This window comes from Triticum aestivum, chromosome 4B, assembly GCF_018294505.1.
Source record: "Triticum aestivum cultivar Chinese Spring chromosome 4B, IWGSC CS RefSeq v2.1, whole genome shotgun sequence".
Taxonomy (NCBI): Eukaryota; Viridiplantae; Streptophyta; class Magnoliopsida; order Poales; family Poaceae; genus Triticum; species Triticum aestivum.
Window position 1 is genome coordinate 665,688,322 of NC_057804.1, and position 24,971 is coordinate 665,713,292.

General features: G+C 46.5%; 1 pseudogene; it reads left to right on the plus strand.

The window, feature by feature from the left end:
- The first annotated feature begins 15,617 nt into the window (after positions 1-15,617).
- On the plus strand, positions 15,618-24,545 carry LOC123090418 (DNA (cytosine-5)-methyltransferase DRM2-like; annotated as a pseudogene).
- Positions 24,546-24,971: the final 426 nt, after the last annotated feature.

Sequence of the window (24,971 nt, forward strand, 5' to 3'; positions counted from 1 at the left end):
GATTACTCTCGATATACATGGGTACACATTATTACTTACAAACATGAAGTGCAGGAAGTCTTCAAACGTTTTTCCTCGAGGGCTTCAACCAACTTTGGTGTGAAGATCAAGCACATCAGAAGTGACAATGGAAGTGAGTTCAAGAATTCCGGTCTTGATGACTATCTTGATGAACTTGGTATTACTCATGAGTTATCTGCTCCCTATACTCCTCAGCAAAATGGCGTCGTGGAGCGCGAGAACAGAACTCTTGTTGAGATGGCTCGCACTATGCTTGATGAATACAAAACGCCTCGTCGTTTTTGGATTGATGCAATTGATACTGCGTGCCACATCATCAACAGAGTATATCTTCACAAATTCTTCAAGAAGACGGCCTATGAACTCCTCACTGACAAGAAACCCAATGTGAGTTATTTCAAAGTCTTCGGTGCTAAATATTGGATTAGAGATCCTCACCACAATTCTAAATTTGCACCGAAAGCACATGAAGGTTTTATGCTTGGTTACGGAAAGGACTCGCACACCTATAGAGTCTTCAACATTGTTCTTCACAAGATTGTTGACACTATAGATGTGCGGTTCGATGAAACTAATGGCTCGCAAAGAGAGCACCTACCTTCTGTGTTAGATGAACCAGCACCTGAGGATTCTATCAAGTTCAAGGCAACTGAGGATGTCATTCCTACTAAAGAATCTGCTGAAGAATTCATTCCAGTTCATGAAGAACATCGAGCTGATGCACCTGAAGAAAATGCTGAGGAAAATGGTGCTGAATAAAATGCTGATCAAACTCCTCAGCGACAACCAGCTCATCCTCGCGTTGCAAAAGAAGTGCAAGTGGAGAAGATCATTGATGACATTAGAGCACCAGGTCCTCTCACACGCTCAAAAGCTTCACATTTATCTAACTTTTGTGGGCACTATGCTTTTGTCTCTATCACAGAGCCCACTAAGGTAGATGAAGCATTTTTGGAGCCAGAGTGGATCCAGGCTATGCAAGAAGAATTACATCAGTTCGAGCTCAACAATGTTTGGGAACTGGTCAAACGTCCAGATCCTCGCAAGCATAATATCATTGGCACAAAGTGGATCTACCGCAACAAGCAAGAAGAAAATGGCCTTGTGGTGAGGAATAAGGCACGACTGGTAGCTCAAGGCTACACACAGGTTGAAGGAATTGATTTTGATGAAACTTTTGCACCTGTTGCTAGACTTGAGGCTATTCGCATATTACTTGCTTATGCTAACCATAATAATATTATCTTACAACAAATGGATGTGAAAAGTGCATTCCTCAATGGTAAGCTTGAGGAAGAAGTATATGTTGCTCAACCCCCAGGTTTTGAAGATCCAAAGAATCCTGACAAAGTCTTCAGACTTAATAAGGCCCTCTATGGCCTCAAGAAAGCCCCTCGGGCGTGGTATAATACATTGAAGGAATTCTTCGTGAAGAATGGCTTCACACCCGGTTCACTCGACCCTACTCTCTTTACTAAATCTTATGATGGTGAACTGTTTGTGTGCCAAATATATGTTGATGATATTATCTTTGGCTGTACTGACCAACGTTATAGTGATGAATTTGCCTATATGATGAGTGAAGAATATCAAATGTCTATGATGGGAGAGTTGAAATTCTTCTTAGGTCTTCAAATTCGTCAACAGCGCAATGGCATATTCATATCTCAGGAGAAATACCTCAAAGATGTACTGAGGAAATTCGGCATGCAAGATTGCAAAGGCGTCAAAATTCCTATGCCCACAAATGGCCATCTATGCACTGATGAAAATGGTATTGACTTCGATCACAAGGTATACCACTCCATGATTGGTTCTTTATTGTACTTATGTGCATCTAGGCCAGATTTAATGCTTAGTGTTTGCATGTGTGCCCGATTTCAAGCTGCACCGAAGGAATCACACCATAAGGCTGTGAAACATATTCTTCGATATCTAGCTCACACACCAACACTTGGATTATGGTACCCCAAGGGCTCTGTTTTTGATCTCATTGGATATTCTGACTCTGACTATGCTGGTGATCGTGTGGATCGCAAGTCAACTTCTGGCACTTGTCATTTCCTGGGACGATTTTTGGTCTGTTGCTCCTCGAAGAAACAGAACTGCGTATCACTGTCCACTGCGGAAGCTGAATACATTGATGTTGGCTCTTGCTGTGCTCAACTGCTTTGGATGAAGCAAACACTCAAGGACTATGGCGTCAACGTGAAGAATGTGCCTCTCCTCTGCGACAATGAGAGTGCCATCAAGATTGCTCACAACCCAGTTCAGCACTCGAAGACAAAGCACATACAGATTCGTCATCATTTTCTTCGTGATCATGTGTTGAAGGGCGACATCTCCATCGAGCACGTGAAGACTGAAGAACAGCTAGCTGATATGTTCACTAAGCCCTTGGATGAGAAGAGATTTAGCAAGTTGCGGTGTGAGCTAAACATCTTAGAATCTTCGAATGTTCTTTGAAAAGGACACAAATCCTAACACTTATGCAAAATTGATGACTTAGATGTGCAACACATGAAGAAACGTTTTTCTTCAATCAATGAAGAATAACACTCTAAGTGTGAAGAAATTAATGAAGAATTTGATTCTCAGAATCCTACGACAATTGTACGCGGTGTCTGAAATCATCATTCTTATACGGTGGGTCAAGCCACCACAAAAAGTTGAAAATCTTCAATTTGAGTTTTTCCTCAGTTTTGAAATTCTTCAGTTTTTCAAATTCTTCAACTTTTCAAAATCTTCACTGTTTCCTTCGTTTTTCTTCATTGGCTATATGTATATATATGAGTTTATGTCCTCTACAGCATTCACTTATAGCTATTTCTTCAAGTTGCATTTTCTGCTAAGTGAATGTGATCGGACCCTTCCCCCTCTATGCTATACTCAACCCAATCTATTCACAAATTCTTCATGTGCGTTCTATTTGAAACTCGTTCAAAATCTTTACTGTGTCCTTGTCAGCTGAAGAAATTGCGAACGAAACTTTAAAACTGATCCTATCCAAACTTTCGGTTTTGCCGCTTAAACCTTTCCGCATCCCACGATGCATTATTTTACTCACCCACGATCGTACACGATCTCCACTACACAGTACGTGGGTGACACATGTCGTGAGAAGGAGAATGGTCAGGGGCACGTTCGTCCTAAATCTTCGGGCGAACAGTTTTTCACTGCCTCTATAAATACCCCTCTCTCCATCCTCACTTCTTTTACTCCGCTCGACCTCTCTCTCCCGCTCGAGCTCCTCAAACCCTAGCGCCACCGCTACTCCATCGTCGCCGGTAAGGAAGAGCTTCACTGCCTCGACCTTGTCGCCGACATACTCACGCCGACTGCAGAAATCTTCACTCCGCCGCCGCCGTAGCTATCTTCCTCTGCCAAGTTAGGGCGTGGAAGACCTGAACAGACGAGCTTCACATCTACAACACCCAGTTCGTCGTGTTCTTCACTTTGGGTAATTAAAAGTTACTTTTATTACTCCCTTTGATTCTCAAACTTTCCTGAAAATCTTCAAAGGTGTTTATTCTTCAAATCTTCACACATATGAACACCTCACACATCATATGATCTTGAACTGTTTCTCTAAGCAATCATTTTCTTCAAGATTCCCTAATTGTGTGGATCTTCGATCTGTACAACTCTAGAACCTAAGACAAGAACGCTTAGTGAAATTCCTCAAGGTTCATCTGGTCAAATTCCTCAAAACTTGTTCTTTTTGAAAAACCTTCTGAGAACGCATATGACCTCTCCGAATTCCTCGCACCTGTACTCTGTTCACAGGTACTCATGTCTGCTGCTGAATCACTAGGTTCTCATCAACTTAACTCATTTGCAGCGTTCCTTGAAGAAAAACTGCATACTTCTTCAGAGAATTCGATTGTTCAAATTCCTCAACTAAAGAATATGGCAGACGGTAAGAAGCCGCAGAAAGGAGGAAAGAAACCTGAGGTTATGACTACGTTTGAAATCCCTGAAGAAATTTATGCTGGCTATTGCACACCTAATGAAGCAAAATTTGGCAAAGAAAACAAAAATCAGCGCAAGGTGCACATTCAGAAGATTGAACGGAGATGGGCAAGGGAATGGAGGGAATACATATATGTGACTCCAAAGTACATGAAGAAATTCGCCCTCAATCCGCCATGCCCAAGAGCTCCATTGGCACCTGGCCAAGTAGCTGATCCCACAAGCATCAAACGTGGTGAGGACTTTCCTGAAGAATGGGCTAAGTGCCAAGCTAAATTGGCAAGACAAGCCAAGGAGGCAGTGAAGAAATTCAATGAGGATTCTGCCACTGCTACTGCTACAGAGGCCTCGGTCAAACCGAGGAAATCCATGCCAAAGAAGCCTGCTCGTAAGCCAAGTGCTTCACCAACAGCGCCCTCATGGCCAAGTTCCTCAGCAATGCCCTCACGGCAAATTCCTCACACTGCTACTGCTCCACCAAAGTCCTCTACGGCTCCTTCAAAGTCCTCAGCTCCTGTGCATCTGGCTACATGTCAAAGGACTGCTGGTTTCTCGATTGCCTCTGGTGTTTCAGCAAGTTCCTCAGCTGCACCAAAGTCTTCATCTGGCCCGACTCTGCTGAAGACTAAGGCCACAGCTGGACGAGGTCCTCGGCCAAGTCCCAAGAAGAAACAGGTCGCCTTCCAAGAGCCACCTGAAGATGATGAAGCTTCTGATGATGAACTTGCGGAAATAATCAGAGAACGCCAAGAAAGGGCCGTTAGAGACAAAGGCACATCTGTGCCACTGCTTTTGGATCCGAGGAAAATCCTCGATTATATTGATCTCTGGCACAAGGATCCAAACACCCCTATGCCTGACTTTCATCTGACTCCTGGACAAAGTCATATGTTGACCCATTTCATCACTGAAGAGAAATGGAAGTTTGAAAAGGCAAGAGAGACCAAGAAAGCTCAATACAGAAAGGAGAAGTTCCTGAAGAAAAATGTTGTCAAAATGACACCTAAGGAACTTCTCAAGGTCCAGACTGAAATTCAAGACCTCAGCAAAAACTTCAATGCTTATTATGCTGATTGGCAAGGAGCCAAGGTCAGATTCGTCAACCTGACGAAGAAGTTCACCAATGTTGCAGCCCCATCGCAACAAGAAAATCTTCAGGCTGCATACTCTGCTCAGCCTGCTGAAGAACATGCCAGCACCGCTGATGACTTTCAACCTGCTGAAGAAAATGCCAGTTCCAGGGCTGATGATCTCATTCCAGCCGCTGAAGAAATTGCCAGGGCATCCACTAGTGGTGCGCCTGAAGAAACTGAACAAGACAGGGCAACTGCATCAGTTGCGCCTGAGGAAAATCAACCAGATTCCTTAGCTCCTCCTGCGCCCACACCAACTCCAATTCTTCCAACTGCCTCTGATGTGAAGAAAACCAAGGCTGCAGAACGAGCTGCTGTGAAGAAACGGAAAGCATCAGCTGCGTCAAATTCTTCGGCTGTGAAGAAAATGAAGCCAATGACCAGCTCCTTTGAAAATCCAATTGATGCTGTTCCAATTTCCTCAATTCCATCAAAGGACCTTGTTCCTTTTGGAGAAGACTATGAGATCCCAAGCGGATCTGATGAAGAAAATCATTCTGCCGCTTCGTCAGAGCAGATTGATGAAGAAATTGAAGTGGACGCAATCCCTTCAACGCCAGGCATTTCCTCACCTATGCCTCAGTTCACAGCTGAAGAGGCTGGTGTTGAGGAAACTGAAGATGAAGATGTGGATATAGGATGCACCACACCTGCGATGAATGATGAATTTTGGGAAAGTCAACATCCCAATACTCCTCTCTTCACCCCAATCCAACAGATACCTCAGTCCCCTGCACCAACAGTTCAAATGGGCTCTGAAGAAACTCAACCCACTCTCTCTGTGCATGAAGAAATTCCAGCCACTAGTGCTAAAGAACCTGCTGATGCTGATCCTCAGACTGCACCTGTTGAGGAACAAGAAATTCCTCAGCCTGAAGAACCCGAGCTCGCGATTCCTGAGGTGGTGATGCAACTCACTGACACCCCTCTGCCAAAGCCAAAGAATCCGTTCTCAAGCAAACAGAAGTTCAAGGCTGAAGACTTCTTTAGCGAGCACGTATTCTTCACTGATTACAATCCATATGATTCTGCTCGCATAAGGAAGAGGCGTTTCTGGACTGCCAGCCAAGCCAATTTCTATTCCTCAGTGCTTTTCAATAAAGACAAAGTCTTCGATCATGCTCATATTCCTCATGTGGACATGGAGTCTCTGCCCGGCTTTGAGCCAGTCCTCAGTGTTATTCACGATGCAGGACTACTAAATTTCTACACGGACATTTGCGATTGGAATGAAGAACTCATTCTTCAGTTCTACGCAACACTGCATATCACTGGAGACGCTGAAGATGTCAACTCATGGGTGTTGGACTGGATGACTGAAAATACTCACTGCAAGGCACCGGCAACTGAATTGCTTCGTGTCCTTCCTCTTGATCCTCCCCATGATAGTGCACATTGCATCTACAACGAAACAGAACTTTTAGATCACTATATGCAAGTACTGATGAAGCCTTTGAAGCTAAGGCAGGCCCCAAGAACCAAATTCCTCGTCAAGGAATTACTCTATGTGCCTCGGACTATCTATCGAATTCTGACGAAGACAATGAGTCCTATCAAAGGCCATGACTCAAATGATGAAGAAGTCGTTGGCATCATGAAGAATATGCTTTTCAACCTCATTCATGGCGTTCCCGTCAACTTCCATGATTTCTTCATGAGGACTCTGGCCAATATTGCTATGTCACCATTAGAGCTGAATCCCTATGCTCCTTGGATTATGAGATTCATCAGGGCAAGATCTTCACTGAATTACAAAGCTGACACTCTGAACCACAGTAGCTACTTGCCTCCCATTGAATTCCTCAAACGGACAGTTTCATCAACTGATGATAAAGGCAAGCCCGCTGCTGTGATCGATGAAGGCACTCGTCCATTGGATGGTCAATTTCACAAGGCTGCATCTTACTCTACCAATGACGATTCTTCCACACATGACTCTGCCACAAATACCTCAGCCAAGCAAAATCCTCAAGCCACATCACCCAGGGTGATGACTGACCGTGAGATACTCCTCAGTCTTCATCAGAAGTTTGATCGCAATCACAAATGGGTAAAGCGTCAGTTTGCTGCACTTCTTCACAATATGACCTCAACACACAATGCAGTGAAGAAGGACCAATACTATCTTCATGAAACCTTCAACCGCACCTGGGCTGTCCTCACTCATGTCTATAGCGCTGAAGAGCTGAAGACTATGGGTCTCAAGGAAGAATTTGACTGGTCTGCACCTCCTCCGAAGAAATTCAAGAGGGTCAAAATTCCTCCACTGGTGGCCAGCTCTTATTCTTCATCGCGTGACACTGATGAGTATGAAGATTTGGACGACACTACGGCAGGCCCTGCTACAACAAACAACCCCGACAACGCTGGTGCTCCTCCATCGACTTGAAATTCTTCAGGGGCGTTAGTTCTCAGTTTCAATCCTTTTGGTCATTTGATGACAAAGGGGGAGAAATCTGAGTTAGTCTTCAAGCGGGTCTATATTAAGGGTGTTTTTCTAAGTTACAACTCTCGTTCTTCTGAAACTTTTATTTGGATCGAGTTGTAATCTTAAACCCGATGGTGCGGTGATACTTTTGTTGCATTATACTTTGCATGCTTATTCCTCGTTCATGACATTGCACGCACGCTGAATCTCATCAGGCACCATATTTCATCATGCATTTCAAATTCTTCATATTATATATCAAATGCGTGTATGAATTACAAGATATAGGGGGAGATCTCCATGATTCAACTCTTCAAATGTGCATTGCCTCAAAAGCAAATTCCTCACTATGCACATCTTCAGGGGGAGTTCTTCTATATCTTGTAATCAAATTCCACAATATCAGTGTATACACTTCATATGTTTATCCCCGTTGAAAACTTAACCTATGTTGTCATCAATCACAAAAAAGGGGGAGATTGTAAGTGCATCTAGTGCCCCTTAGTGATTTTGGTGTATTGAAGACTTATAGGTTAAGGGACTAATGCGTTTGTGAGTGTACACAGGTCTATAAGTCTATGAGGAGTTTGATATTTACAGAGAAAGTCGACCCCTAAAAATGAAGTTCTTCAACTGAAGACTTTGATATTTTGAAGACTTTCTGAAGACTTTGAAAGTGAAGAAATTGGTGTGACCTTGAAGACTTGGTATTCATTTGTGGAACATGAAGCATGAAGACTTTTGTTTTCGTAGTTTCATTTTCTCTTTCTTGAGTCATAGGAAACACCATACTGTTAAAGGGGGTCAAGGAAATACTAAGGAAAAATTTCCATGTGATGCTCAACTCAAAATCCTACACCTACCAATCCCTTCGAGTGAAGCCTTCGGAAATCTCATACAGTTCAGTCACTTTCTTCAGTGACAGAGACGAAGTTCTTCTGGTCGCTGATGAATTTGTTCTGACTGAGGAGTTAGGAATTCGCCAGTGCAAATTACCTACACAGTGAGGAACATGATAGCCCTGAGGAATTTGAGAGTCAAATTTCCGACCATTGCTGTGTTGCGCGCCAGCTGTCCCAAAATATCTTATCCACCTAACGGTCATATCATTGAAGGGCATTTATATCTTATCATGTCGGGCTGCTCCCTAGGCTATAAATAGCCGCCCCCTACAACCACTAGCTGGTTGGCTGCTCCGAGAGAAACTTCACACTTGTCATTTGAGAGCAACCCATCCTCCGAGGACTTTGAGCGAAAATCATCAAGTGAGGAAAACCCAAAAACCAAACCCCTACAAACCCAAAGTGATTGAGCATCACTGAAGAAATTGATCCTGCGTGGATCCGACGCTTGTTACCTTTGAAGACTGTGCTTCTTCCAGACGGTTAGGCGTCAAGGTCTAGAGCATCCAAGAGGAATTGTGGATCGCCGAGTGACCAAGTCTATGAAGGTTTGGAAGTCGCCTGAAGACTTACCACGAGTGATTGGACGAGGTCTGCGTGACCTTAGTTCAAGGAGAATACGGTGAGGACTGGGTATCCTGAGCTGCGTGCTCAGCGACTGGGTGTCCGGGACTGTGTGTCCTCGAGTTTAAATACTCAGCCGCTCCAACCAGACGTACAACTGAGACAGCAGTTGGAACTGGTCTACCAAATCATTGTCTTCACCAACCTAACTGGTTCTATCTCCTCAACCCTTTCATTTCCTCATTACTGTGTTGAGTGTTTGTTCATATCTGTGTTTGAAGACTTTGACTGAAGACTTTCTCAATTTCCTTAGTTCAATTTCTTCAGTCTGTTTGTCTTCATCTTGTGTTATCCTGTGATTACGCTTTCTGTACTCTGTGCTAGTCTTCATTTCATCATGATGACCATGCTTGTATTCTGTTATGCTTACTTCTGAGTACTTATTCCGCTGCTAATAGTTCTTCGCTAAGGAATTTCCTCACTGGCAAATTCCTCAGTGAAGAATTCATAAAAATCGCCTATTCACCCCCCCTCTAGTCGATATAACGCACTTTCAAACAGCTCGCATCCGGCTGTGGAGTCTATCACCTGATAGATTCTCGGCAGAGCAAATGGGTCCTTGGGGCAAGCTTTGTTGAGGTTCGTGTAGTCAATACACATCCGCCATTGCTTATTCTTCTTCAACACTAGGACTGGGTTCGCCAGCGATTCTGGAAAGAACACCTCCATAATGAAGCCGGCCGCCAGGAGTCGGGCGGTAAAGTACTCGATAGCCTGCACCTCGTGCACGCCCTCGCAGGAGTTCCGGAGTTTGCCCCATCGCGTGAGGTAGTCGCGAGTCGACTCGTCTTGGACTTGCACGCACAAGGAGAGCTGGCGCGGCTTGGGGGGTCGCTTGTACGTGCTGGTGAAGTTGCGGACGAAAGCCTCGGTGAAGTCGACCCAACTGTTGATGCTGCGGGGCTTCAAACTGTTCAACCATGTCCGGGCCGTGCCCTGGAGCATGAGCGGAACGTACTTCACGGCGACTCGCTTGTTGCCGTTTGCTATGTTGACGGCCGTGGAGTAGTCGATTAGCCAGTCTTCGGGCTTCACGGAGCCGGTGTACTTGGGTGTGTCTCAGGGGAGCGTGAACCCTTTGGGGAAAGGCTCGTCTCGGATGCGGGGCCCAAAGCAAGGCAGACCCAGCTCATCTTCTTCTTCTAGCGCCAGGGATCGGTGGAGTCGTTCGATCCGGTGGCGGGCGTCATTCTCTCCGACTCCCTCTCGGTGACCAAGGCGGCCACCGAGAGTCGGATGCTCAACGGGCGGCGGAACTCGCCGCTCTCTTCTCGGCGGGGAGGCAGATAGTCGTCCTGCCGCTCTACTGCTCTTGGACGGCCGTCTTGGTCGCGCTCGATGGTGAGGTGAGTCCGACTACGACTGACAGCCGGCTCTTTGTCTTTTCTTCCGCGGACTCCGCCAGTCGGCGTCCTGGACGTCGCGCCTTGATCTCGGCAGGGAGGCAAGTCGTCGTAGGGTTGCTGCGGCGCATTGGTGCGGCCGCCGGCCGCGTTCTGTGTAGCAGCCGCGTTGAGGAGTTGCTGGACTCGCTCCATCATCATGCGGCGCTCTTCGCCTTCGAAGTTCTTCAGATCGTCAGTCGCCGCTTGGGCGGCGCGGATGTTCTCCGCAGGGGTAGCATATACGGGGCGACTGGCCCTGAACAAGTCGGCGATGGCCGCGCCGCGCTGCCGGACCGCGCTTGGCGGCTAGGCCCCGTCGGAGCCGGCGAGCCGCCCACGGCATGATCCATTTCGCGCTGGTAGGCTTCTGACAAGCGCCTCATGCTTGCCAGCTTCTTGGCGCCTTCGATGATCTGAAGGCGGCGTGTCTCCAGCTCTCGGCGTCAGCGTCCTCCAGGATAGGTGCCGTCATTTCTCGCAGAGCCGCGTCGAGGGGGTCATGAGCTCCTTCGCCGAAGTGCTCTCCATGACTAATAACGAGTACCTCCGTGACGGTGCTTCCGCCGCTCCCCTCACAAGGGAGCGGCTCGTCGTAGATCACCACTTTGGAGGGGAACGTGTCAAGCGACACGCTGTCGGAGTTGACCAGCATCGGGTCAGTGGAGCCTACGGACTCCAAGTCCACGGCAGGCTCGCCGGTGATGTGGAGATGGTCGAGGAGGCCCGCGAGGAGGCTTTCGGGGCCGCCTGTGCCCGCATCGGATGCGGGCTCATCGGAGATGCTAACCTCGCCAAGAAGGTCAGCAGGCGTCGTTGGCGCTTTGCAGCGCGTCGGGGCAAGCGCCATCGGGCGTGCCGGGCTGGCTACGCACGCGGGGGAGGAAAAGGGTTCCCGTCCAGAGCAGGTCTCCGGACGACGGTGCACCTCGCCCCACGGTGGGCGCCAAATGTCAGGGGTTGGGTGCGACATATGCCAAAGGATGGCTTATCATGGTGGGAGCGAGTAGAACGTCGCCGGTGCCCGGAAGCGGGATGAGGCGAAGACATGCACGCCGGCGGAACTTACCCAGCTTCAGGGCTCTCCTAGGAGATAACACCCCTACTGCTGCTCTGTGGGGTCTCCGCATGATCACTAAGGCAAAGTGACTACAATGGTGCTCCTGGAGCTGTATCGGGAGGCAGGTGAGGGCAAGGCTAGCTCTCTCCTCCCTGTGCTATCTGGTCTATCTCTATCAAGGTCCGAACCCTTTGCATGGGTGCCCCGGGGAGTTTATATAGGCCTACCCCCCGGGGGTACAATAGTAATCCGGCTGGGCGCGGGTCCCAGCCGTCTGTCTCTCAGGCCGCCGTCCTCCCCGCTGGCTTCTGGGGCCCGCCGTCTGGCGGGTCCCGCGGACAGGCTTGATATTGTAGCGGCACTCTTGATGACGCAGGCTTGGTCATTGGGTCGTGGCAACAGTGCCGCCGTCTATCGGGCGATCACTGTCACCATTCCCCATCCTATCTGGTTTAATAGCTCGTGGGGCCCTGGGGAGGAGTCGACCGACTCCAGGGAGGCCGACTCCCACAGGTCCGTCTTCGGGGCGCTCAGGCCGCCTTCAGCCCACCCACTGACAGGAGGCCCCGCCGCCTTCGGGTCATACAGGCCAGTGTCGTGGGCACAGTGCGTTGCGCACTGTGGCTGAGGTCAGGGCAGGCATGGCAACAGTGTCGCGCCTCGCCGAAGATCTTCCAGCGATACGGCTCACTGTAGCCATGCCGGCCCTTCGTAAGCAGGGGGAACGGCCACGCCGTGACCGTACCCCACATCGTACTTCGAGATGAGGGAGGAGTCATGGGCCGACTCTCCATAGTCGGCCTCTCTAGAGGTCGCCAGCTTGGAGTCGGCTTATCTCGGAGTCGCCGTCTGGGACTCGGCTTGTCTTGGAGTCGTCGTCTGGGACTCGGCTTGTCTTGGAGTCATCGTCTGGGACTCGGCTTATGTTGGAGTCGCTCCTGGGACTCGGCCTGAGGGGCGCGGCCTGCCCCGATGTCTTGAAAGGTCCTGGGACTCGGGTTAGCCTACCCGTGGCCCATTACTCCGACAACAGAGCAGCAGCCGGTGCAGTAGTGTCCACATCATCATCAAGTAGCTCAAGTCGAGCGCCTCGTCCAGTTCCTGCACCATGGTTAGGTAACAACAAAGGAGAATATGCAACATCCACAAATTGATCAGGCAAAACTGGAAAAGAGAGCAACTCGGTGACGAGAGTATCGGTGCGTGACGTGAGTGTGGAAAACGGGAAGACAGTCTCGTCAAACACAACATCGCGAGAAATGTAAACACGATTCGTCGGAATATGAAGACACTTATAACCTTTGTGGAGAGGACTTTATCCAAGAAACACACATTGTTTGGACCGATACTCAAGTTTATGCTTATTATACGGACGAAGATGTGGCCAACAAGCACAACCGAACACTTTGAGTAGGGAGTAATCAGGAGTTTCATTGAGGAACACTTCCAGCAGAGACTTCATGTGAAGAAGTCGTGTGGGAATCCTGTTAATCAAAAAACAGGTAGTAACAAAGGCATCGCTCCAGAACCGAAACGGGACAGAGGCATGCGCAAGAAGTGTTAGGCCAGTTTCAACTATGTGACGGTGCTTGCGCTCAGCAGCACCGTTCTGCTGATGTGTATGAGGACAAGACACATGGTGTGAGATGCCAAGCTTCTGAAAGAAGGTGTTAAGATTACGATACTCACCACCCCAGTCTGACTGGACATGGATGATTTTGTGCTTAAGTAATCGCTCAACATGTGCTTAAAATTGCATAAAGACATGAAACACATCAAATTTGCGCTTAATAAGATAAATCCAAGTAAAGCGACTGAAAGCATCGATGAAACTGACATAATAGTTGTGACCACTGACAGAAGTTTGGGCATAGCCCCATACATCGGAAAACACAAGTTCAAGAGGAGCCGTGACAACACGACTCGATACAGAAAAAGGCAACTGATGACTTTTGCCTTGTTGACAGGCATCACACACTAGAAACTCCTTATTACTCGACTCAACAGGAAGACAATGACGATGAAGCACATGGCGCACAATGGGAGTGGCAGGGTGGCCAAGGCGAGAATGCCACTGCGACGATGACACCCGAACACCACTGAAAACTTGAGAGGCTCGTGGCACATCAAGCGCATATAAGCCATCACGAGCTCGACCACTAAGAAGAACATCCCTCGTGTCCCGGTCCTTAATAAAAAAATAAAAAGGGTGAAACTCAACGAACACATTGTTGTCACGAGTTAATTTAGGAACCGAGAGTAAACTACTTGTGACTGAGGGAACACGAAGGACATCAAGCAGACGCAAGGTTTTAGTGGTACGTGAAAGGAGATATGCCTGACCAACATGTGAGATGGGCATACCTGATCCATTTGCAGTGCGAACTTGATCATGGCCGGTGTAGGGCTGGCGAGTGGCCAGTTTGTCAAGCTGGCTCGTCAAGTGGTCCGTGGCACCCGTGTCCATGTACTAGGCAGGATCCACAAAGTATGATGGAGTGAAGCCAGGATCCTATGTCGCGAGAGCAGCTTGCTTCTCATTGCCCTTTCCATTGTTCCCAAGCCAAGAAAATCTCGTTTGAAGCGACGATGGCAGCGAGACGCCAAGTGTCCCTCAATACCGCAGAGTTGACACTCAACCCCACCGCCACATGCCTCAAAGTGGATCCACTTGCGGCCAGACGTCGGTGGAGGTGGAGCGGGCGGACGGGGTTGGCTGCCCGAAGATGACGATGCCTTCTGCTTGGCACCACGAGCACCTCCGCGAAGAGCAGCGTTCGCAGATGGACCCTCCGAGTAGACGCCAACAGAGCGGCGAGCAGCGAGTCTCTGTTCGGTGTTGAGGAGGCGTGCATAGAGATCGCGAGGCGACATCGGCGTGTCACGCCCGTTGATGTTTTCAACAAGGGAATCATAGTCCTCGTCAAGCCCATTGAGAATGAATGAAGTGAACTCCTCGTCACGAAGAGGCTTCCTAATGGATGATAGTGTATCAGCCAGGGTCTTGACCTTGTTAAAGAAGGACGTGATGGAGATATCATTTTTCTTGACCTCACCAGCTGATTACGAATGGCAGAAGACCGAGCCAGCGACTGTGAAGAGTAGCTGGAGTCGAGCGTGGCCCATGCATCCCTCGACGTCGCGGCAAAGACCACCATGCCGGCCATGGAGGGAGTGAGCGAGGACTGAATAGCACCCAGAATAGCCTGACCTTGAGCGATCCACCGACGATGAGCAGGGTTGGACACCATGACCGAACCACCTGCAGCCGAGGGCACCAGAACCATAGCCGGCGGACAGGGCAGCGTACCATCGACATACCCCTCAAGGTAGTGACTACGCATCAGCGGTAACACCTGAGCGCGCCACAGGAGGTAGTTATCAGTAGAGAGCTTCACCGTCACCAGATGAGCAAAGTGGAACAGTCCTGGTTCGGACACTGATGCGGGAAGCTGCAAGTCATACGTCGGAGGGGCACTGTGTGGAACCAGCGCATCGGCCGACGGGGGCAGCACACGGGAGTGTTGGTGATGACCGTAGGGATACACAGAGGGCACGCCATAGGACTGCAGAGGTGGCGCGGTGTGCGACCCAGGAGCTCCGTAGGGCGCGCCATGCAGTGCCTCACTGGGTACGGCGGGCGACATCGCATACGGCGTCGAGGACGGAGCGATGTATGGCGCAGGGTATACCCCACCGTAGGGCTGCTGGACAGGGGCACCGTAGAGGCCCTGAGCGCCGTATTGGTGCGGAACGGGAGCGCCGTAGGGTTGCTGTAGAGGAGCGCCATAGGGGCCAGAAGCCAGCGGCGCATCGCGGGATTGGCCCGGGAACGCGTTGTAGGGACCAGCGCCAGAAGCCAGCGGCGCATCGCGGGATTCGCCCAGGGCAGCGCCATAGGGACCAGCAGCCAGCGGTGCGTCACGGGATTGGCCCGAGGCAGCGTTGTAGTGCACCGGGGCGACGATCGGGGCACCGTAGGAGGGCACGGGAGACCGAGCCGATGCAGATGGATCGAGTGCGGGAGATCGGGACGGCGCCGTCGGGCGCGAGTCCAAGGCCGCCTGCCGAGCCCAGGCGAGCGGTGTGGACGCCATGAAGGGCGAGTCCGTTGCCAGGGTCAAGGGAGGCGGGACGGTAGAGGAGGCCGACGCGGCGGCGGTGGCAGCAGCAGAGGAGGCGGAAGCGCGGCGCGAATCAAATGCGTCATCTGATACCATGTTAGACAAATTAGGGTTTGGAACAATGCTCGATACCCTTGGTGGGTACGGCTGTCATATATTTATAAGAGGGAACCATACAAATACAAGTTATGTTACAACACGTATATCTAATATATACTTAGTCTAACATGCCGAGTAAGATGCTTGCAATAGTTTGTCAAAATACAGCTTTGTGTAGCAGAGATAGCACCACCAGCTAAACAGTTCATCTGAATCTATTTTATTTACGACCATTTGATCTGACATATGCTCTTTCAATTTTGTTTGATGCATTCTGAAACCTAGAGTTGAAGGAGACCCTGCTGATTTTGCGTTCCGGATTTCGGTTCTTGCATGGTCTCTTGTTTCATATGATGTTCATGTTGATGCACTGACACTCTTGTGATGAACCATAGCATTACGACATTAAGGTTGACACTCTTTAATGCCGGGATTCTCTTGTTTTAGTTTATGTTACCATTATCCACCTATATGATAAAAATGAAGAAAATTCTTACTTCTCAGGCGCTTCAGCTCACGCATTTGCACAATTCATTTGGACTGCAAACATCCTTGTTTATCCATTTGGTAAAAGCATCATCAAATAGTACTGCAGCAGTGCTTGTTTAGTTAATCTTACTCTAGGCATGATAATGAGCAATCCTGGTCAATCTGCTCACCTCTTTTAGATTTACTCCCACAAAGTCTGTTTAGCCTTGCTATGTATGTTGTGTCCTACTGCCCAGCGAACTATCCTTCCTGGTATCTGAAACATAGCATACTTCTGTTAGTTAGGCATCCCCAAAACTACAAATCAAACTGTTTCTAATTGAGCTGACGTATATTCTCCGGGCATTAGCTTAATTTCTTCTTGTGACAGTGGTTGAGGAGAGTTTGTTCAATATAAAAAGGTTTTTCCCTTCTTCCTTTTCGATGCATTCTAAACTCTAGCGGTATCTTGTCTGTTGTGGACTTGTGACATGATAAAATTATTATTCACTCGCATCATTTTGTTCTCTGTAATTGCTTTTCTGGTGGTTTGCTTTCAATATTAATTGAGTTGTGCTTAACTCATGTCACAGGAATGGACCAGTGATAGTGATGACAGTGATAAGTTTGAGTGGGACAATTGTGGCGAGCCTGAGCCCTCATCGGCTCCGGCTACGAGGAACTTTGATGTTCCTGGCCCATCCACAGTTGTAAGTCCGATATATTTTTTGTGTTTCAGCACAAGAGCTATCCATGATTTGTTATAATTATGATCATGGTCTGATATTTGGTCGTGTGACTGCTTAAAGGGTTCCAATGAGTGGATCAATGGGGAAGTGCCGCATGCTTCTTTGATTGAGCGGTTTGTGGTAATGGGCTTCCCCAAAGAGATGGTCATGAAGAGTATTAAGGAGATTGGTAATATAAAAGTAATCACTTCCATTTTATTTATTTATTTGTGGTGTACCATTTGTTAACACCTTTTGATTTCAGGACATGGTGATGCAGATGCACTGCTCGAGCTACTGCTCACATATAAGGTATTTGACTATTTATCCATGTGCTTTGTTATTGAATTTATTCTACAGTGCTCTTGATTCATGGCAAGGATTTTTTATTCTGATTGAGATGTGAAATGCGGGCACTAGATGACGACGATGCAGTGGGTAATAACCACTCTACTTCTGGCTGCATCCTTCCTGTTGTTGAAGATGATGATGATCTTGATTTTGAGAACTGGGATGGCGATGATGATGCCGGTGGTATAGAGTCAAGCTCTGATGATTCTGTTTTTTTTTCGAAAAGGGGGACTCCCCGGCCTCTGCATCAGATCGATGCATACGGCCACTTTTATTAAAAAGTAGATATGTCTCAACAAGGTCTTAATGTCTGCAAACAAAAGCAACAGCTAGCTCACCTAGAACATCAGCTGCCAAACTAAAAACCCAAAAGCCACAACCGACTGGCACATTATAAGATAGGTAAACTAATTGTCTATCCTATTACATGATCGCCATCCAAACCGGTTGAAGATATCCCACGCTACCGTCTCCCACCGGACAGATCCAATAACCATACGCTCCCTGGCCTCCGTCGGAGTGAGTAAGGACCACATACGGATCAGCTCTGTAGCCCGGAATAAAACCTGCAAAAAATGAATATTTGTTGATCTGTTAAAAACCAAATCATTTCTGCAATTCCAAATTGCCCACAACAACGCACATACTCCTACACGAATGTGTCTAGCTGTTTCGGACTCTATCCCAACAAGCCACGCCCCAAATAAAGTGTTGACTGAAGTCGGAGGAGTAATGTTAAAGGCAATCTGCACGGAGTGCCACAGCCCTCGTGCCAACGGACAGTCAAAAAATAAATGCTTGATATTCTCATCCCGATCACAGAAACTACACCTAGTAGAACCTGTCCAGTTGCGCTTAACTAGATTATCCTTTGTTAAAATTACTTGTTTTATGCACAAACCACATAAACACTTTAATTTTCAAAGGAACCTTAACTTTCCAAACCTCTTTGGAGCTAGGGATCACAGTATGGTTAATAATATCTATATACATCGATTTAATTGTGAACACCCTAGATCTAGTCAGCTTCCAACATAACTGATCGGGCTGAGGAGTTAGCTGAACCTCCATCAGCCTACGGACCAAGTGAAGCCAAACTTCCCATCGATCCCCTACAAGCACCCTCCTGAACTGAATGTTGAGAGGAATAGACTGCATAACCGTGGCAACAAGAGCCTCCCGACGCTGAACAATACGATAAAGGGACAGATATTGTGTCGCCAACAGTGCGTCACCAAGCCACGTATCCTCCCAGAATCGCGTATTAACACCATTACCGACAATATATTTCGTTCTGTTAAAGAAAGCGGCTTTGATCCTCATGAGCCCTTTCCAGAACGGCGAATCCGCAGGTCTCAGAGTAACCTGGGACAATGTCTTTGACTGCAGATATTTATTACGTAAAATCTGCACCCACGTTGCCTCTGTCTCAGAAGACAACTTAAACAACCACTTACTGAGAAGGCATCTGTTCTTGACTTCAAGATTTTCAATACCAAGACTCCCTTGGTCCTTTGGTCGGCAAATAATATCCCATTTGGCCAGTCTGTACTTCCTCTTAAGCTCATCACTCTGCCAAAAGAATCGAGATCGATAGAAGTCCAGCCTTTTCCTAACCCCAACTGGGACCTCAAAGAAGGATAAGAGAAACATAGGTAAACTCGTGAGCACCGAGTTGATAAGAATCAACCTGCCTCCATAAGACATGAGTTTTCCTTTCCAGCAACTCAGCTTCTTCTCAAACCGATCCTCGATGCACTTCCACTCACCATTTGTTAGCTTACGATGGTGAATGGGAATACCAAGATACGTGAAAGGTAAAGCCCCAACTTCACAACCAAACAATTGTGTATAAGCCTCTTGTTCGTCTTTGACTCTACCAAAGCAGAACAACTCGCTTTTATGGAAATTAATCTTCAACCCCGACAATTGTTCAAACAGGCATAACACTAACTTCATGTTCCGCGCTTTTTCCAAATCATGTTCCATGAATATGATTGTATCGTCAGCGTATTGCAGGATGGACAAACCACCATCAACTAGATGAGGCACCAATCCCTCCACCTGACCGGCCTCCTTGGCCCTCCCAATCAGGATTGCTAACATATCAACCACAATATTGAACAGAATAGGTGACATAGGGTCGCCCTGTCTCAATCCCTTATGAGTTTGGAAGTAATGACCTATGTCGTCATTTACTTTAATTCCAACACTCCCTTTTTGCGTGAATGTTTCCACCTGGCGACACCAAGTTTCATCGAAGCCCTTCATTTGTAAAGCCTGTTGAAGAAACTGCCATTTGACTTTATCATAAGCCTTCTCGAAATCCACTTTGAAAAGGACACCATCTAGTTTTTTTGTATGAATTTCGTGTAGCGTTTCATGAAGGACCACAACCCCTTCCAGGATGTTCCTGTCCAGCATGAAGGCCGTTTGAGAAGGCTGCACCACGGTATGCGCAATTTGTGTGAGCCTGATGGTCCCAACTTTGGTAAAAAATTTGAAACTGACATTCAGAAGACATATAGGCCGAAATTGCTCGATTCTCACGGCCTCTGTTTTCTTAGGCAGAAGGGTTATTGTTCCAAAATTAAGTTGGAAAAGCTGCAAATGTCCCGAGAACAAATCATGGAACATCGGCATCAGGTCACCTTTAATAATATTCCAGCACTTCTTGTAAAACTCTGCCGGGAAACCATCCGGCCCCGGCGCCTTGTTACATTTCATCTTGGAAATGGCCTCGAAAACCTCCTTTTCCGAGAAAGGTGCAGTTAAGATATCGTTCTCCACAACAGTAAGTTGAGGTACATCTTGGACCCTAGACTCATCCAGGGACACACAGTTCTCCTCTGGTGGTCCAAACAAACGTTTGTAGTACTCAGTAATATATAGCTTCAGGTTATCTTGACCGATAATTGTACCCTCATCTTGTTCTAGCTGGAAGATTCTCTTCTTCCGATGTTTGCCGTTGGCTATCATGTGGAAGAACTGAGTGTTCGCGTCCCCCTGGATCACTTTTCGCACCTTGGCACGCAGTGCCCACTTTAGTTCTTCTTCACGAAGTAACTCTTTCAACCTCATCTCAGCCTCATGCTTGATATGAAGCTCGGTGGGTAACAACATCGTAGTTTCTACTTTTATATCTAGGGTCTGAACAAGGGTAAGGAGCCGTTCCTTCTCCACCTTATAAACTCCACTTAGATGTTTAGCCCACCCACGTAGGAAACTTCTGAGATGCCTAATCTTATTCTGCCATCGCTCAAGCGCATTCCTGCCGCCTGCCTCCTTAGCCCATTCTCTGGCTACAAGATCCAGGAATCCTTCTCTTTCAAACCACGCAAGCTCAAAAGAGAACAAATTCTTATTGCCCGAGTAGGTAGCCCCACCGGAATCAAGCAACAGAGGCGTGTGATCAGAAATCCCGCGAGAGAGAGCCTGAACAGTTACACAGGAAAACTTCTGTTCCCAATCGACACTAGCCAGAACCCGATCCAACTTCTCGAAAGTTGGATTAGGCAATGCGTTAGCCCAAGTGAACTTCCTACCTGAAAGCTCAATCTCTCTCAAATCCAAGCTTTCAATGATAGTGTTAAACATAAATGACCATCTCCCGTCGAAATTATCATTATTATTTTCATCACGTCTTCTAATAATGTTAAAGTCTCCCCCAACTAGAATTGGAAGTTGCTCAGACCCGCAAACTCTAACGAGATCGGCCAAAAAATCGGGTTTGAGTTCAGCCTGCGCGGCACCATACACCGCCACCAAAGCCCAGTCGAAACCATCAGCTTTGGACCACACCCTAAACTTAACAGCAAAATCTCCCATGATCACACTTCGAACTTCGAGAGAGTCACATCTAACACCAAGTAAGATTCCACCCAACCTTCCTCTCGGTGGAAGACAATGCCAGTCAAACTCAATACCCCCCGATAAAGTATTGAGAAATTGTGGTGAGAAATTTGCTCTGCCCGTTTCCGACAATGCAATGAAATCCAATCTATGCTCGATGGATGCTTCTACAAGGAACCTCCTTTTAGCAAAGTCCTTAAGACCTCTGCTATTCCAAAAGATTCCTCTGAGGTAGATGATTACTTATCTTCAGTTCAGTAGCCAAGAATTCTTTGATCATATGCTGATATATGTGAAATCTTTGCCATGCACACCTTGAACACCCCTGTTACTTACTGTTTTGAGATTTCATCAGTGTAATTTGAGCACTTGATTCTTTTTTACACAGAATTTTCACCATGTTAAAATTTTGTCGTTTAAGAGCATAATATAAGGAGTGAGTTGAATAACGTTAGACAATATATATGTCCCGCAGAGTGATTTGTTGTTCTCTGCTTGTTTGTGGTTTTCATGATCAGAAAATTTATTTTTGCTACACACCTCTCGTTTTCTCTTCAGTTCTTATTCATTTGAATATTAGTAACGAGGCCTGTGACTTGTGGAGTTATGTTGGTACAAGCAAATTATATTACAGGTGCTTTAACCAAGAGAAGATATTACACATACTACAGTCACCTTAACCTGCAGAAATCCAAATTCATGCACCGGTTATACTTTTTGATTTATTACCTTCGTTCGGAAACAAGTGACGCGGTTTTAGTTCAAACCATGTCACTTCTTTCTAAATTATTTTGTAGTCCAAGATATAGTGTGCAATCATACTGAGCTCAGAAGAGTTTGGAAGAAATAGAAGCTAAACTTCAATGCTGAATACTAAAGAAAGAAGCAAGAATATGGCTGGACCTAAATAATCCGATCTTGCACTGTTGTAAAATTTGTGCCGCGCAAGAATCACTTCTCCATAAAGGAGTGTTGAGAACTAGCATACAGGTTAGGACGAACAAGATCTTCAAGAATTAAATGGCATAGTTCAAGATTCTTCTTTTGACTTTCAGCTACGCAAAATGATCATAATACTGGAAAAGAACATCACTTGCCATATTAGTTGCATGAAACTGCCCTCCAATGCTTGCCATATTAGACCTGAGAAAAATGAGGGATTCAATCCATTACTGTTCAGCTAGAAATGCATACACAAAGTAACTAATTTAGAAATCTCATAATGTTCTATATGATATGATAGCCGATTTTTGTACTGGTTACACAAATAAAATTATGAAGAAAAATTATTGTGTGGTTTAAACCTATTCATGGCAAGATATATGTAAAGACTAAAAACAACAAGTAGGGAAACAATATGGAGTGTTTGATATCTACTACACCTGCTCAGCAAAAAAAATATCTTGATTGCTAGCAAAGCGATGAATCTGAAATAGGATGGGATGTGAATATCATCATCTTCTCCTGAAGATGCATGCATTTGCCTCACCATCCATCCATCAGTATTTAAAATTTTGTCACGAAAGCAGCATGGAGTGACCAGATGATTGTGTTTCACCATTGCTATGCATCCAACACAGAGTGCTATTATATGAACAACTTTACCTATATGTTTGGTTTATTCTCTATCAGCAATCGCTTAGTTTGGCATTAAGAAGTTAGTGAGATATAGCAAATATTTTCTAATCTCGGTTTTTTTGGTACTTTTGTGCAGGATTTTATGCGAGAGATGTCAGAGAGGGATGAGAAGATCAAGTCATTAGTAAACATGGGCTTTTCTGAAGATGAAGCAAATAGGGCTATTATAAGATGTGGTATGCCACTTTTTGAAATTGTTGCCTTGATGGTCATTCTTTCATCGAAAAATTACCTTATGCTATATATTTCTGTCTGAATTCTCCTAGGTGTGGATGTTGATATCTGCGTATTAGTTGATTCAATTGGAGCATCACAGGTCGCAGAAGATTGTCATTCTAGAAACTTGTCTGACAATCGGGTATCTCGTGGTTTGACGTACAATTGAATAATAAATCAGTTTCGCTCTTTTAATTTGATGTAAGGACACTGGAATCTGTGTACATTTGGCAGGTTACAGATAGATGCTTCAACTCCTTTGGAGGCAGAAAGAAAGCAATATTGATGGAAGAGAGCAGGAAAAAGAGGAAGAGATATGGGGGTGGAGGACAAGGCAATCGACCTTCCTTGGATGGCAGCGATGAGGAATCAATGCCTCTCCCAAATCCAATGGTTGGATTTAACCTGCCTGGTTACAGGGGACCATCAGTGACCCGAATGCTTTCTAAACTAGATATCGGACCACCTTTTTTCTATTATGAAAATGTGGCCCGAGCTCCAAAAGGTGAATGGGCAAAAATTTCAAGAAACCTGTTTGACGGAAAAAAATTATATGAGACCAGGTCTCATATAAATCAGGTGAGACCCGCCCTGATGAATGCCACGTGTCATCCATCAGAATGGGTCTCACCTGCTAATCCGTGAGACCTGGTCTCATAGAATTTTTTTCCCTGTTTGACATTCAGCCAGAGTTTGTGGATTCTCTTCATCTGTGTGCAGCTGCAAGGAAAAGGGGCTGCATCCACAACTTGCCAATTGAGAACAGATCGCCTCTTCTTCCTTTGCCCCCAAAGACCATATTTGAGGCATTCCCTCATTACCAGAAGTGATGGCCTTCCTGGGACACGAGAACACATCTCAATTGCTTACAAACATGTGTAGCAAGTGCAAAGCTGACAGAACGGATCCAGCGTGCTCTTGTAAGCTCAAGCAATCCGCCGCCAAAAAGCGTTCAGAAAGATGTCATGGACGAGTGCAAAAAATGGAATCTTGTCTGGGTTGGGAAAAACAAGGTTGCCCCCTTGGAGCCTCATGAGATGGAATTTCTACTTGGTTTCCCAAAGGACCACACAAGGGGAGTTGGCAAGACACAGCGATACAAGTCTCTCGGCAACTCATTTCAAGTTGATACAGTTGCTTACCACCTGTCAGTGCTGAGGCGCATGTTTCCCAATGGTGTTCGTGTGCTGTCCTTATTCACCGGTATTGGAGGAGGAGAGGTAGCTCTGCACAAGCTTGGGATCCACATGAGGGTAGTGGTTTCTGTTGAGATAGGTGAAGCTAACAGGAGGATTTTGAGGGGTTGGTGGGATCAAACCCAGACAGGCACGCTGTTTGAGATTCCTAATGTGAAATCTCTCACAGACGAAAGAGTTGCATCATTTGTTAGTAGATTTGGTGGCTTCGACTTGGTGATTGGGGGCAGCCCATGTAACAATCTTGCCGGAAGCAACCGACACCACCGTGATGGCTTGGAGGGCAAGCACTCAGCTTTGTTCTACGACTACGTCAGAATCTTGAATTTTGTCAAGTCGGCCATGGGGTAGATGTAGAATGTAGCCTAATCATTGTAGTACCTATGCTATCTTTAATGCTTATATTTAGGAGCTGTGGCTTATCTGTGTTTAAACATTGAGTTGACATGGAGGAAGTTTATTTTGGAGAAAGATCAACATTTAGCCATATGGTTTATTGTTGCTAACTAATTTAAGCCGGTTCATCTTTATTTGAAAAAAATACTATGGCAGCACCCAATTTATTGTTTGCTAGTGCCGTCAATGTGGAAGAAGGCTTAAACTTAAGGACATTATCACTATGTGTGCACCGGGGTTTGATGTTCCAAATAATGATCTTGAAAAGGTTGGGCTTGTTTCTTAACTTTGTCTGTATATTTTGGTTGGCCATGAACTGAACATTGTTGCATGTCTGCAGCAATTATTGTGTTGCAGGAAAAATGTCGAATCCCTGGAGGA